The sequence below is a fragment of the Ambystoma mexicanum genome, chromosome 8 (assembly GCF_040938575.1).
Source record: "Ambystoma mexicanum isolate Mex_15411 chromosome 8, UKY_AmexF1_1, whole genome shotgun sequence".
NCBI classification, from domain to species: Eukaryota; Metazoa; Chordata; class Amphibia; order Caudata; family Ambystomatidae; genus Ambystoma; species Ambystoma mexicanum.
Window position 1 is genome coordinate 529,902,633 of NC_090929.1, and position 14,778 is coordinate 529,917,410.

Here is a 14,778-nt window from a genome sequence, read left to right on the forward strand (position 1 = left end):
TATGTTAGTTTGTATAACTATCGATTTCCAGTCAGGGGCGTTGCTAGGTCTGGAAAGGGTCTGGGGCTACTGCTGTCGGGTCTGGGGGCTAGCCAGCCTTTTGGTTGTAGCCTCTGAGCTTCTATCCGGGGCTACAACCAAAAGACCCGGGGCTATAGCCCCCTCACACACCCCCTAGCAACGCCTCTGTTTCCAGTGCAGGCACTTTATTTTGCACGTGTTTTTCAACCTCATAGAGTTGAAAGGCTGAGTCTGCTTTGCTAGGATTTGGCATTGTGATGTGCCATATGCACTCTCTGAAACAAGTTCTTAACACACTTAGCTATCCTCTGAACTGTTACCATAGTTCACAAAGAAAGGTGAACAACGACACATCAATTGTGCTATAGTGAACACACAATGTACTGCAGTAAAGATAGAAAACATTACCAGGTTAATTGATCAAATCAAATTTTAGCTGTCAACAACAGCCAGAGAGCACCCGCAGTGCACTGTAAAATTCCATGTCATCTATTATTTATGTTTTGTAATGGCGTTTTCCCACAGGAATGTGAGAGAGGTATATCCCCATACTCCATCTTGCTCCCTACGCCCCTGCAACAAGCTCTCTGGACATCTTGTCCAGGTAGGGTGTGTGTGTGCGCATGTGCACGAGGCTAGTCATTGACACAACAGAAGGCAGCTTTTTTCACAAAACCTAATCGGCATAGATAGAGCAGGTATTCCACAGACACAGTGCAGACAATGTTTGCCTTCGATTCTGGTAGGCATTGTTACCCGGGACTCAAGGGGTTAACGCTCGTGAGCCCCCTCCGTTGGAAAGGCGGAGTTTGACTGGGCAAGGGGGTTATGGGGCACGTGCGCTGCGAGTACCAGTTCCAGTTTGGTTGTGAAAGAATAAAGAAGTTCCTCCTATCTCTCCGTGTGTGCGTCCTTCATTTGGGCCTAGATCCCTAGGCAACATTTGGCGACGAGGATCTCTCCCGCGCACCGGAGTCCTCCTCCTACGGCAGTCCGCCTGTGGTGGCCGATCCAGCGAGCCCCCTCCTCCTGCTCCACCTCCGCGCAACACGGCACTCCGCCGAATCCGCCTTGCCGGACCTCCTCCGTCGAACCTCCGCGGCAGCGACCCCGCCCGCGCACCCGTGGGCCTTCTCTCCCAGGCGCCATGAGCACCTCCAACCCGGGGTCCAGCCAGGGCTCGCCTCAACTGCCACGGGTGGCGAAGTCGATTCAACTACGACTGCCCCCGCCGTTCACTATGACTCCTCAGGCCACCAAAGGCCCCAGATGGACCGACTGGATGGACGATTTTCGACACTTCGTGAGAGGTTCCGGCGACGGGGACTCCCCCAATATGAGAGACATTTTCCTTAACCTGGTAGGGGGAGAGATCAAAACGGTCGTCAAGGCCATTCCGCCCACAGACCAGGACACTTTTCCCAAGCTGATCGGCGCTTTGGACAAACTGCTTATCATCGAAGTCAATCGGGACTATGAAAGATACCTGTTCAATCAATGCACCCAACTCCCGCAAGAGACCGTCGACGAATTCATCACACGTCTACGGGTGAAAGGGGCGAACTGCCAATTTGATGCGTTCTCGTTAGAGGAAGCTATCCGGCTGAGGGTGATCGAGGGATGCCTCTCCCCCGCACTCAAGAAACAGCTCCTCAAGAAACCGCTCACCATGCCCGAGGTCAGTGAACTCGCCCGCATCCACGAGAGGGTGGATGCGCAGGCCTCAGCCATGGGCCATTCCAACAACGCGAAAGTGGACTCAGGGGAATTCGTGGCCGCCATACTGCCCCCCCGTCAAGGCGACAGGGGCCCTCAGCCATATAGACCACCGATTGCCCCGTCGATGTCAACCCCGCGTCTGCAAAGACAGTGCTACCGCTGCGGGATGTCCTTCCCCCACTCAGGGTCTTGCCCAGCCCTGTCCCAGCGATGTACCAACTGCGGGAGAGAAGGACACTTTCACTCCGTTTGCAGGGAGGGCGTACCATTTCCACCGATGCGGCCCCAGGCGGCCCCCAGAATGCCGTTCCGCCCGCAACCCCTGCAATACAGCCAGCCGAGACCATATCAACAGGGCCTCGGCCAGAGGCGTTACGTTCGTGCGATGGACGAATACCTAGCGGCAGGATATGCCCCTCCGTATGACCAGGCCGAACAGCCCAGACATTTCACAGACGAATACGACAACCCGCCTGCAGAATACAGGCCGGAAACCCTCTGCCAAGACGACCAGGTGGCGGCCTACTACGCGCCGCAGGACCACTACGACCAGGATGAGTTCGTGAACCTCATCCTCGACAACAAAGAGGCCAGGGAGGCCCCGCAGATCCCGCTCAAGATGGCGAATTGCCAATTTCAATTTATGATCGACTCTGGGGCCACAGTGAACATCATGGGTGAACAAGACTACGCCAGGATACCATGCCCGCCACAGCTCAGTCCGTCTCGCTCCAGAATCTTCCAGTGGGGTGCCGCCACCCCGCTCCAAACGGTGGGTCAATTCACCCAGTGCCTTCTCCTGAACGGGCGGCAAGTCGATGCGACCATTCACGTGATACGGTCCCTCGCCAAGAGCCGATGCCTCCTTAGCTACCACACGGCGTCGCACCTCGGACTGATCGAAATTCACGTGAATGCGGGAGACGTGATCACTGCCGCAGCGGCCAAACCCGGCCAGGGGAACACGGTAGATGCGATTGCCTATCATCAAACTCAATCGCTCGTCTCACAAGAAGACATCGCGGGGGCCTTCCCCAAGCTCTGCGTGGGGCTAGGAAAACTACAGGGACCCCCCATCCGGCTCCACATTGACCCCAACGTGCGTCCAGTGCCGCAACATCCCAGAAGGGTCGGATTCCACCTTCAGGAGACAGTTTCGGAGGCGCTCCAGCAACTGCTCCGCGACGACATTATTGAACCGGCGACGGGGCCGACGCCGTGGGTGTCCCCCCTTGTGGTGGTACCCAAGGAAGGGGGTAAGATCCGCTTGTGTGTGGACATGCGGGTGGCCAACACGGCGATTCAACGGGAGCGACACCCGGGACCATGTATTGAGGACATGATTGTGCTGCTGAACAGTGCCCAAATGTTCTCCAAACTGGACTTAAATCAGGGATACCATCAGCTGGAGCTCCACCCTGATTCCCGGCCCATAACCACGTTTGCGACACACGATGGGCTCTTTAGATACCGGAGGCTGAACTTTGGAATCTCGTCTGCCGCTGAGATCTTCCAGGAAACTATACGCCAGATCATCCGACCTATCAAGGGGGCTCTCAATTACAGCGACGACATTCTCGTCTTTGGATCGTCCAAGGAATCCCATGACAGGGCTCTACACGACACATGCGAAGCCCTTCAGAGTGCCGGCCTCACGCTCAACATATCAAAATGCCGGTTCAGCAGAACAAAACTCAAGTTCTTTGGACATATCTTCTCCAAGGACGGCATGCTGCCTGACCCTGAGAAGGTCGAGACGATCACCAACCTCGCCGAGCCCCGACAAGTGGCGGACGTCCGCTCGTTCCTTGGCATGGCAGGATACTGTGCGAGGTACATCCCCCACTATGCCTCCATCACAGACCCGCTGAGGAAACTGCTACAGAAGGAGTCGCCGTTTGAATGGACACAGGCCTGCCAACAGGCTTTCGCGGACATCAAGCAAGCCCTCGCCGAGGCTCATCGCCTCGCATATTTTAACCCACAGTGGCACACCGAGGTGGTAGTCGACGCCAGCCCCGTAGGCCTCGGCGCCATTCTGGCCCAAACCAGTGGCGCGGATGTTAACCCCAGACACGTGATTGCATACGCGAGCCGAGCGCTATCAACACCTGAACTAGCCTACTCCCAAGCCGAGAAGGAGAGCTTGGCAGCCGTCTGGGCGTGTGAGCATTTTCATAACTTTATAATCGGAAAGAAGTTTACGCTGATCACCGATCATCAGGCACTCCTCTCATTGTTTGGGAACCCGCATACCAAGATGCCACCGAGGATCGAGAGGTGGGGCATCCGCCTCCAGGAATATGATTACGATATCGTACACCGCCCGGGGGGCGACCTTAACCCCGCTGACTACCTCTCCCGACACCCAGTAGGGGCCCCGCTGGCACGGAAGGGTGACGTTGCGTATGTGCAATATGTGGCGGCTCAGGCGCTGCCCCCGGCACTATCACTTGAAAGGGTAGCGGCCGCATCGGCAGCCGATCCCACGACAGCCCTGGCGATCAGCCTCACGACGGCCAACAAGTGGAAAGATCACCAGAGAGCCACCCTAGCTCACCCGGGCGTGAACAAGCAAGAAATCGAACGGCTAGCCAGGGTCCATGGTGAACTGGCGGTAAAGGACGATAACATTCTGCTCAGAGGGTGCAGGATCGTCATCCCTGCCACACTCAGGAGCGAGGTGGTCAGCATAGCGCACGAAGGTCACAGGGGAGCGGAGAACACAAAGAAGCAGCTCAGATGCCATGTGTGGTTCCCCTTCCTGGACGCAGCTGTGGACGAGTGGGTGAAGAACTGCCACGCCTGTCAGTGCACAGCCCCTGCAGAACGTCCGCCCCCGCTCCAACACACTCAAATACCTGAGCACCCATGGGAACGAGTAGCCATGGATTTTTACGGGCCCACTGAAGCGGGCGACTACATTCTGCTCTTCGTGGATGAACACTCAAGATTCCCGATTGCCAAGAGAGTCAGTTCCACAGCGTTCTCTCAAGTTGCGGCAACGATAGAAGAGGTCTTTAGTGAGTGGGGGATCCCCAAGTGGGTCAAATCCGACAACGGACCACCGTTCTGTGGACACGAATTTGGGACATTGGCAGAGCACCTGGGGTTCAGGCACATGAAGATCACACCACGTCACCCCCAGGCTAATGGAATGGCGGAGCGATTTATGGGATCGATTAAGAAGACCATTCAGAGGGCACGGCTGGACGCCATTGATACACACCAAGCGCTATGCCGCTTGTTAAGAGACTACAGGAACACTCCTCACGAGGTCACAAATAAGACGCCTGCAGAGCTCATGTTCAGATATGTGGTGCGAACTCGCATCCCGAGGAGTACGGTGCAGGCTGAGCCGGCCGACCAAGATCTGCTCCAGAGAGATGCGGTGGCAAAAGAGGTTGCGAGGCGTCGCACCGATGCACGAAGAGGAGCGGTGCTGCCGGAGCTCCAGGTGGGAGACGAAGTCCTGGTACAGCAGCCGGCAAGCAGGAAGACAGACCCGCGGTTTGCTCCAAGCCCCATGAGGATTGTTGCCATGAAAGGCACGATGGTGACGGCGGAAGATGAGAACAGGACCATCACCAGAAACTGTCAGCAGTTCAGGCCATATACAAGGAGAGAGCCCACGGAAGGAACCCAAAGGGCACTTTCACCGGAACCACGGATGCCGAGGGATGATGAGTGGTTTCCCCCGGAAGGGGACCCCCGGGACATGGCCCAGAGTGAAGTGATTGAAGAGGAGCCTGATCTGGGGACTCGAGGTGAGAGGCCGAGACGGCTCATAAAGAAGCCGATGAGACTTGTTGAAGAGTGTTGAGTTATTTGTTGAGACACAGCGTGTCAAGTTGATGTTTGGACATATTGTCCGGGGGTAGTGTTACCCGGGACTCAAGGGGTTAACGCTCGTGAGCCCCCTCCGTTGGAAAGGCGGAGTTTGACTGGGCAAGGGGGTTATGGGGCACGTGCGCTGCGAGTACCAGTTCCAGTTTGGTTGTGAAAGAATAAAGAAGTTCCTCCTATCTCTCCGTGTGTGCGTCCTTCATTTGGGCCTAGATCCCTAGGCAACAGGCATGTTTCGGTTTTCTTTATTAATCTGTCGTGCTGACCTTCAACTGACGTTCTTTTCACAGGTGTTCACTTTCTCACAAAAACAGATCGCTCTACAAACATGCGCTTGACCTGAAACTGTATGGCACTGCTAGGGTAGCTGCGGCCTGCATCTGATGAGTGTCAGCGGCTTAACACAGAGAAAGCTAAACTGGGGATTGTACCCGGGTCCTAGAGGGGACAGGGCTTTGGGCCAAGGCCAGAGAAGTCGAGCACCTATGTCTGGGCAATTGAATGTGTGAGGAATGACTGACTGAATGAATGATGCTAAACTGCTTGTCTTGCAGTGGAGTGGCTGCTGGCAATCCTCTAGGGACCCCCCACACTCCTGAGTAAACAAAGGCAGCGACACCAAGTATCTTCATTGTCTATTAATTTAATCTTTGTACCTAGTTAAAATGGCAATGTGACATAAGGTAGTACCCAAGGGCACAAATGACACTTAGCTTAGTGTAGAAAAGATAGCTTATTTAGTAGTTTCGGTTTCAAGTTACAGGAATAGTTTCAGGTTACACATGATAGGCACACTGGGAAACAAACACTGGCACCCTCTCTCTCTCAGCCAGCCTCAACCAACTGGCACACCAGGAACATTCAGAAAGAAACATTCACTCCAACAGTCCAACCGTGACATCACACACGCCAGGCAGAGTAGATCAGGAAAGGCGAGACACAACACAATTCCTCCACTTGAGGCACAAGAGTAGACTACAGGAAAACACTGTACACATCAAATGGTTAAACAGACAATGCACCAATTTAACTTCATGGTTGCTTATATGATAAACATGTTATGACGCAAAGAAACCAGACCAAACGCTAATTATTACTCAAAGGAAGGCTTTATTATACAAGGCCACGCAGAAACAATGACAGTGGGTTTTGGCAACATATGGCATAGACACAATATTCTAATCTCATGACCACAAAATGGGCATTTGGTAATCAATACTGGTGAGAGGTTGAGGGGGAAGAAAAACAATTGAAAATGTTCTCTTTAAAGAAAAGAAATGCATTAAAACCAAGCCCCTGCACTTGCCCAAAAAAATATTTGGGTTCCCAGTTTAATGTTGGCTGTTTAACCCATACGGTTGCTCCTTCTGCAATTACAAATAGATATCTTCTTTCAGAAAACCCATCCAGGAGCTGTGTGGGGGCTGGGCAGACAGCGCATTTACACCTGAAATGCTGGCTGCCTTGCCTATGATATACACTGAAAGAATATCCAGAAGACTGAATTTAATAGATCTGTTTAAAAAATATTTATTTAAACTGATACAATAATTATGAATGACAATTCATCATGAATAAATCATCACTGAGAACAACAATTAGGTTGCAGGTAACATCACATTTAAAGCAGTGTAATCCGCATAATCATTTCTACGCACCACAATCCATGTATTCATTCAACAACCATACTCATACAAACATACACATGCAATAATGCTTTCACATCCATTCTGGATACTTTTCAATGACAACATGAGTAAATACATAATGTTCAACAGATGTTATATATGTCGTCATGATTTGGTGGGGGTCTTAATGATGGTTATAATGTGTATGATCACATCACCAACTAGTTTCCGTTTTTTTTTACCTGTTTCAACGTGTTGGTTTATTTTGACCATGTCTTCATTAGGGAATCCAAAGAAGTATATACAAATGTACATTACTAACTTCAAAATAAACAAAACCTACACAAATGCAAATCCAACAATGTTCATTCATGAATGTGAGCAAAAAAAGAATCAATTAAAAATCTCACATGCCAGGATATACCCATTGAGATTAATGCAGTATCCTGAATTTCTGGGTGCCTACAGGTACAGGTTAGTGCAGCCAAGAAGAAACCTGTGCCCTGTGGTGGTGGACACTAACACAGAGGTGGCCAACCCAACATTGCACCATAAGTGTTGTTAGAAATCCACATATATCCATATGTGTTCAGAGAAAACCAGAACTTAGAAATTACCTAATTATCCAACCACCAGAGCCATGGACCAGAAGAGATGTGGCTGCAATGTAGTTTCTGCAACCGTTAAACTACACTTCACTCAAAGAGGAAGAAATAGTTATGTAACCGCCATGTGCAATAATCCATGAATGTATTATGCAGGCAGTTACATCTCACCTTGCATATGGAAAGATAGCGCATCTATAGTAAAATCAATGGTGACCTCAAGGCAGCGACACATTTTGTCACAGAAGCTGCATACATGGGAGACACGACTGTTGGGACAATGGGCTTGTTGCCACCAATGGTGGTTCCCAAACCAAGAAAACCTTGCATTCTGTATTAGCTACTCTTGAAAGTGTATCTATGGAGAATAAATAGAGGGCAAGTCAAAAACACCTATCCGCTTATAATTGGCACACGTTGGTCAGAAGCAACCATACCAGGTAGGTATGATGCAGCTTGCACAGAGATGTCCATCCCTGATTGTGGACACCCATTGTGAAACATTCACATTAGAGACAAACTTAAAACAAAACATTGGGGGTCATTCCGAGGTTGGAGGTAAGGGATTACCGGCACCTGTAAGGGCACCGGTGGCGGTAATCCCTTACCTCCGTATTCCGAGTTCCCTTTGCGGGTCCCTCTTTACCTCCTGCTTTTAGCAGGAGTATATTACGGGACCCGCAAAGTGACCTTGGAGTAAATTACGGCACCGTAATTTACGGTGCCGTAATTACCTCCTTCCCCATTCCCATTGAGCCCTATGGGGGCAGAAATGGGGATGGGGAAGGGCTATGGTGAATGGGGAATTACTGGTCCATCCAACCTTGGAATGGACCGGTAATTACTCCATTCACCATGCCGGTATTCCATGGAGTAAATAGCTCCATGGTTGCCAACCATGGAGCTATTAACTCCATGGTGTAGTCCTAACTCGGAATGAGGGCCAATCTGTTTCTCAGATTTATCAAATTATATCGTTGCTATATTGATGACATTTTTCTTATTTGGGTTATTTGGGAAGGCAGTGTAGGGACATTGAAAATTTTCATGGACTGGCTTAATCAAGCCGATTCCAATTTACATTTCACATTTGAGTATTCGACCACCAGAATTTAATTTTTAGACCTGTCTATTTTCAATGAGTCAGGCACTCTTCAAATAGAACTCTTCAGGAAATCAGCTGAAAGGAATACCATTTTACATTTTGATGTCCAGAACCGAAAAGTTTACTGCAACATCTAGCTTATGGGATATTTTTGGGTCTGCGCCGCAACTGTACAGACATTATGAAATTCAATAAACATGCTGATGTCTTGGAAACCAGGCTCTGTGAATGTGGTTATTCAAAGAAACTCATTAAACATTGCAGAAAAAGAATGAAATTCACTATTCGGGAGACTCTTCTCACTCCAAAAACTAAATCCATCTCACGAGACCGTTTTGTCTGTGCTTCCACTTTTTGCCAACATAGTGAAACAATTAAAGGCATCATCTTGAAAAACTGGAGATTTCAGAATGCAATATTAAACTTGATAAACCATTATTTGCCTTTAAAAAGAGCAAGAGTCTGACACAAAAACTCACACGTCCGAGTAGAATTCCAGCTAAATGCAGCATAGTCAAAGATATTAACTTTAAATCAGTGATTGGCCATTACCACACGTTTACCACTTGTAAAAGTAAAATGTAATTTATGCCATACAATGTCCACACAAAATGATGTACATTGGAAAGACTTCCAGGCAAGTACACCTCTGAATTAATGAACATTGATCTAAAATTTTGACGCGTACCCTTAGTGCCCCATTGGTTCTTCATTATTTAGAAATGGGCTATACTTTGGAAGACTTCACATGGTTTTGTGTAGGGAATATCAATGAGAAGAACAAAGCCCAGGCAGCCAACAAGCTAGCTTACAAAGAACAGCTGTGAATATTTAATTTGAAAATGGTTGACAGAGGGCTTAATTCCTTGGAGCAATGGGAATTCAAAACTTGATTGGGCCACCATTGGCCCTTTTTGGATTATCATATACAGCTCTGAAGCTAAAATAGATGGGAAGTTTGTATTCCCTAAATTGATGGCACATAGTTTTTTGCCGTATTATACCATGAAGTGGGCTTTTTGTTGATGCCCCTCGTGCACCAATGGACGCCCAGTTTTGAGTGTCCAGTTAGGTCTCTTTCTTTTCCACACCATTCCTTGCTCCATACGTATGACAATTAGGGGAGTAGATTTGACATTTAATGTACTGTTGATTCTCCAGGTATTTTTGTTATCTTTCTCCAGCCAATGGGGTTTTTCGATCTGCCAATCATTTCTGACAAATATATCTGGTTTTACTCCTTAATTAGAAGTCTTGATGGTCTATATTTCGTTTTGGTGGCGAAAAAAGGGATTTCTCCTTCTGAGCACTTGAGTGTGAATTGTGTATATGCTACAACAGATTGTATCCCAGTCTCATACGTGATCTATGACTAGTTGCTGCTGGACAGATTGCCTAATGCAATTTAAGCCATTTTTGGGTTAGGAGACAACGGACTGTGGACAAGTTTTCATCAGAATTCTAGTACGTTACCTCTTGCAATTTAAGACTCATTGCTTCCGGTGTCATTACGACATCATTACACCAATGATACGCTTCACACCACGTGATTGAATGGTGCACTCTGCACCACGCACACATTTACGCATGTTTATTTAATGTAGAACTCCTAGTCGGCGTCTCCATCAGGATGGTTGCTGCTGTCGGGTCATTCCACACGATTCAAGTAATTAGGAGATACGCTTTGCCATGTTTGCTGAGGTAATTGCCAGCTTTTAAATAAATTATCTCCCACGAAAGTACGTGACCAATTGTAGTCAGCTCCCAGACAAAGATGTGGTGGGCCTGCAGCGATAAGCCATGTGTGGAGGCTAGTCTTACATAATACCTCATCCTGCTGCAGTACTTGTTCTCTTAGCACATATGGATATATGTGGTTTTCTAACAACACATATGGTGCAATGTTGGGTTGGCCATTCTGGTGTTAGTATTCCAGAGCACAGGCTTCTTACTGGTTTCACTAACCTGTAGGCACCCAGACATTCAGTGTACTGCATTAATCTCAATGGGTATACATGTGAGATTTCTAATTGATTATTCTTTTTTTCACGTGCATGAATGTGCATTGTTGGATTTGTATTTTTGTAGGTTTTATTTATTTTGATGTTAGTAATGTACATTGTAGTATATATTGTGGACTCCCTGATGAAGACGTAGTTAAAATAAACCAACACGTTGAAGTAATCATACAAATTATAACCATCATTAAGATCCAGTCCAAATCATGACGACATATAAAACATCTGCTAAACATTATGTATTTACTCTTGTTGTTATTGAATATTATCTAAAAAAAGTATGTGAAAACATTATTGCATGTGTATGTTTGTATGAGTATGGTTGTTAAATGTATGAATGTTTTGTGCTGTGTAGAAGTGATTAATGCTATCTACACTGTTTTAGATGCGATTTTACCTGCAACCTAATTATTGTTCTCAGTGATGATTTATTCATGATTAATTGTCATTCAAACTTATTGTATCACTTTAAATAAATATTTTTGACACAGATCTATTAAATTCAGTCCTCTGAATATTCTTTCAGTGTATATTGTTGTGGTAATTCCCTGGTTCGGAGTGTAGGGTTCCCCTGCTTTTCAGTTCACTACCTACCTTGCCTATGATAACTGATCACACCATTGGTACTCTAATGCTCTTGTTCAAGGGTGATTGAGTTCAGTAGCAGGTCAGGGGGTTATATGCCAACATAGAACTTTCCACAAAGTCTGACTGTAAAATCAGGTGTCCATGTCCAGTGTCTCAGTTTGTCTGCTGATTCAGGGTCTGCTAGCACACCCAAGGAACTTGAGTCCACTGAGAAACACTAGGAAGAGCCATGTTAGAAGAATGCACAGGAAGCCAAGAGAAACTGACAATGTAGAGGGTGGCCCTCAATCAATAATGCAGTACGCAATAGGACATCTCACATGTATATAATAAGTAAAACTCAATAGAATAAGAACAGAGCCCGTGATCCCAGTCAACTCAGCAACCCACAACCATTTACTTGCACTCAAAATACAATTTTCGAGGGATTCGTTTTCCCTCGTAAATTAAGTGGCAGCAGTCTGGTTGCTTGAGTGGACCTGTGAAATTAAAAAGTTCAGTTCACAAAATGGATTTGAAAATGAAATGTCCACTCACGTCTCAAAAAACGCTTAAAACACAGTTCTGTGTTTGTGTGACATTATGTTTAAAATGAAATGGGAACTTCCTTCTTCAATACATGAAATTGCAATTCAGGGGATCGTAGTTTCCATGTTTTTTCATGGGTTCATCATGGCGAAAAACTGAAGGAAACGGGAACAATAAGTAATAATGAGGATATTCCCTCTCAAGTGTCAATGTCCTCACCAACTGAGAAACACATTTAAATGATGCCTTGACTTCTACTGGTGCATGCTCTAAGGAACCAGGAAATCCTAAAGTTTTTAAGTGAGTGTGAATGTACACAGTTGTATTTTCCCCACAATGGAAAAGTGACACTGTCACACTATACATGACAAAACGCCTCCAATATTGCAGATACCATGCTGAATAAGACCAGTTCCATTATATTGCATGACTTGAAGTCAGCGCTGCATCAAAATTCACATTGCTGGTGAAAGCATTTCACACTGCCACAATTCTAAGGCATCAATGATGAATGAAATGGAAGTTTTCCAATCTGCATATAAACTTCCACATCAAACATGTCATTGATTATGTAAAATGTAAGGTCTGAAAAAGACAAAAAATATATAAGGGTACCTGACTATGCCCTCAAAAACCCAGGTGGGCGTAATTAGACACTCATAGAAATCAGGGTGTGAGGTCACACATTCATTTTATATTGTTTTATGGCACCATAGCATTGGTGTTGTATAAGAAAGTCAATCACAGCAAGTGTTTCGACCTTATGTGTTTAATTTGCATGTTGGTAACACATATGGGGATAGAGTACCCAGGAACATTCAAAAATAAAATAAAAAAGGGACAATACAAGTAGGTACAACCCAGTCAGACGGACTGGATTTAGATAGGTAAACAACATGTTCTGCTTTTATTTAACGACACATTGAGTTTTGCAAATACAGTGTGAACATAGAAACCAATTTCAATGACTAACAAACAAACGTGTGGGGTCAACACTGAATAAGTGATGGAATCGTCGACACTATGGTGTTTTGGCCCAGAAACAAGCAGTTTATGGAAGCTTGTGTGTGCAGGCCTTCATCAGGACGTGGGGTAGAGGGTAAATCCAAGTCCTGGGTTCTCTATCGTAGACTGTCCAGTGCTATGGCAAGTCTGAGAATCCACTCTTTCGTGGATAAGAACTGGCGTGTGAGTCGCCAATGTGGAGAAATGGGCATTCAAAGAGGATAACAACCTCAACCTTTCATCCGTCTATGGTGGGTCTCTCATCCCTGAAATGGTGAAAAGGGCAGCTGAGCCGCTGACTTTCAAGATTTGGTCATGGTGCGAAGCACGAGCGCTGCTGTTCGCCGAGTTCGCACACAGCAGATCCGATGCCATCTGCTTTGTAGTATGAACATTTTCACTAGTTGCAATGATATGTCCAGGGACAACACTAAGAGCAGCACCATCATTACCATTACTAGACAAATCTCAGCATTTTGAGAACTTTCTTTTCACATCTTTACTATTGCCCATAGAGGTCTACTATCATGATCCATGATCAACTGAATAGGGAGATTGTGATAATGACTGCCCTTTTCCACACAATCAACACAATTCAAATCTTTAGAAGAATAAGGTATGTTTTCTGCTACTACTTCAGGACCGTCTTCTGTTTTTCCATTGCCTGTGGCTTTCCTCCATCAACTAAGATTGCCTTTACCACAACAGTGCCTGCCAGAAAAAGGTCTTACTTCCCACAACAATTAAAATGGGACTATTCCTTGGTTGATGTACTTTTGCTTTGCTGACTAAGGGCCTTATTACGAGTTTGGCAGTGTGGCAAAAAAGTAGAGGTAATTCCGTTATTTCCATTTTTCCCACACCACCAAATTACATGTTTGGGCAGAATTACCATTGTTGTAATTTTGTGTGATGATTGCGCCGATGTTTGGGGACAAGTGGAGGATGTACCTCAAACATGCTGCAGAAGGTGAATCCTCCACTTTTCCTCCAAAACATTGACAGAATTACCACTCGTAATTCCACCGGTGGTCATCCTGTAAAACATTCCCAATGGAGTCCTATGGCCTCCAAAAAACTGGGATTTACACTGCCTACCACCACTTTTAACACCAACGTAAATCTACGGGACCAAGTGGTGGTAACTGTCAATCCATTTGGTGGTATCTCAGAGGATTAAACTTCAAAATTCCTCCAAACTCGTAATGAGGCTCACAGTCTTGTACCAGTGGTTGCACCATACTCATCAGGCTACTGTAAATGTTTCCTGAAAAATGTGGAGGCTTTGATCCTGGGATTTGCATCACAGGTAGTCTTCTTGGATATGAGACCCATTTTGCCAGGTCCAAAATGTTGAGGTGAGATTTTTCTGTTAAGTTTCTCAGGAAAGTAATTTGCTGTTGATTGATTGCTCTGTAAGCAAGAGAAGTATATTAAAGTGAGCACTATGCTGTTGTCAGGGTTTGACAAGATAAATACAAAGATTGTGGACAATGTTGTAATTCTATTTATTTATGAACTCTGATAAGCTCTCTGCAGTGCTGGCCCTGGCTGGTACAAGGTATATGTGAACATGTTCTGTTTTGATAATGCCAATTTCATGAAATTGTACAATAGAATTCTGAAACAGGCAAAACAGTGGGTAATTAAATTTGTATATTCGTAAAATTTGTATATTCTGTACTGCTGCACCCAGTTACCTTCTGGTTTGGTGT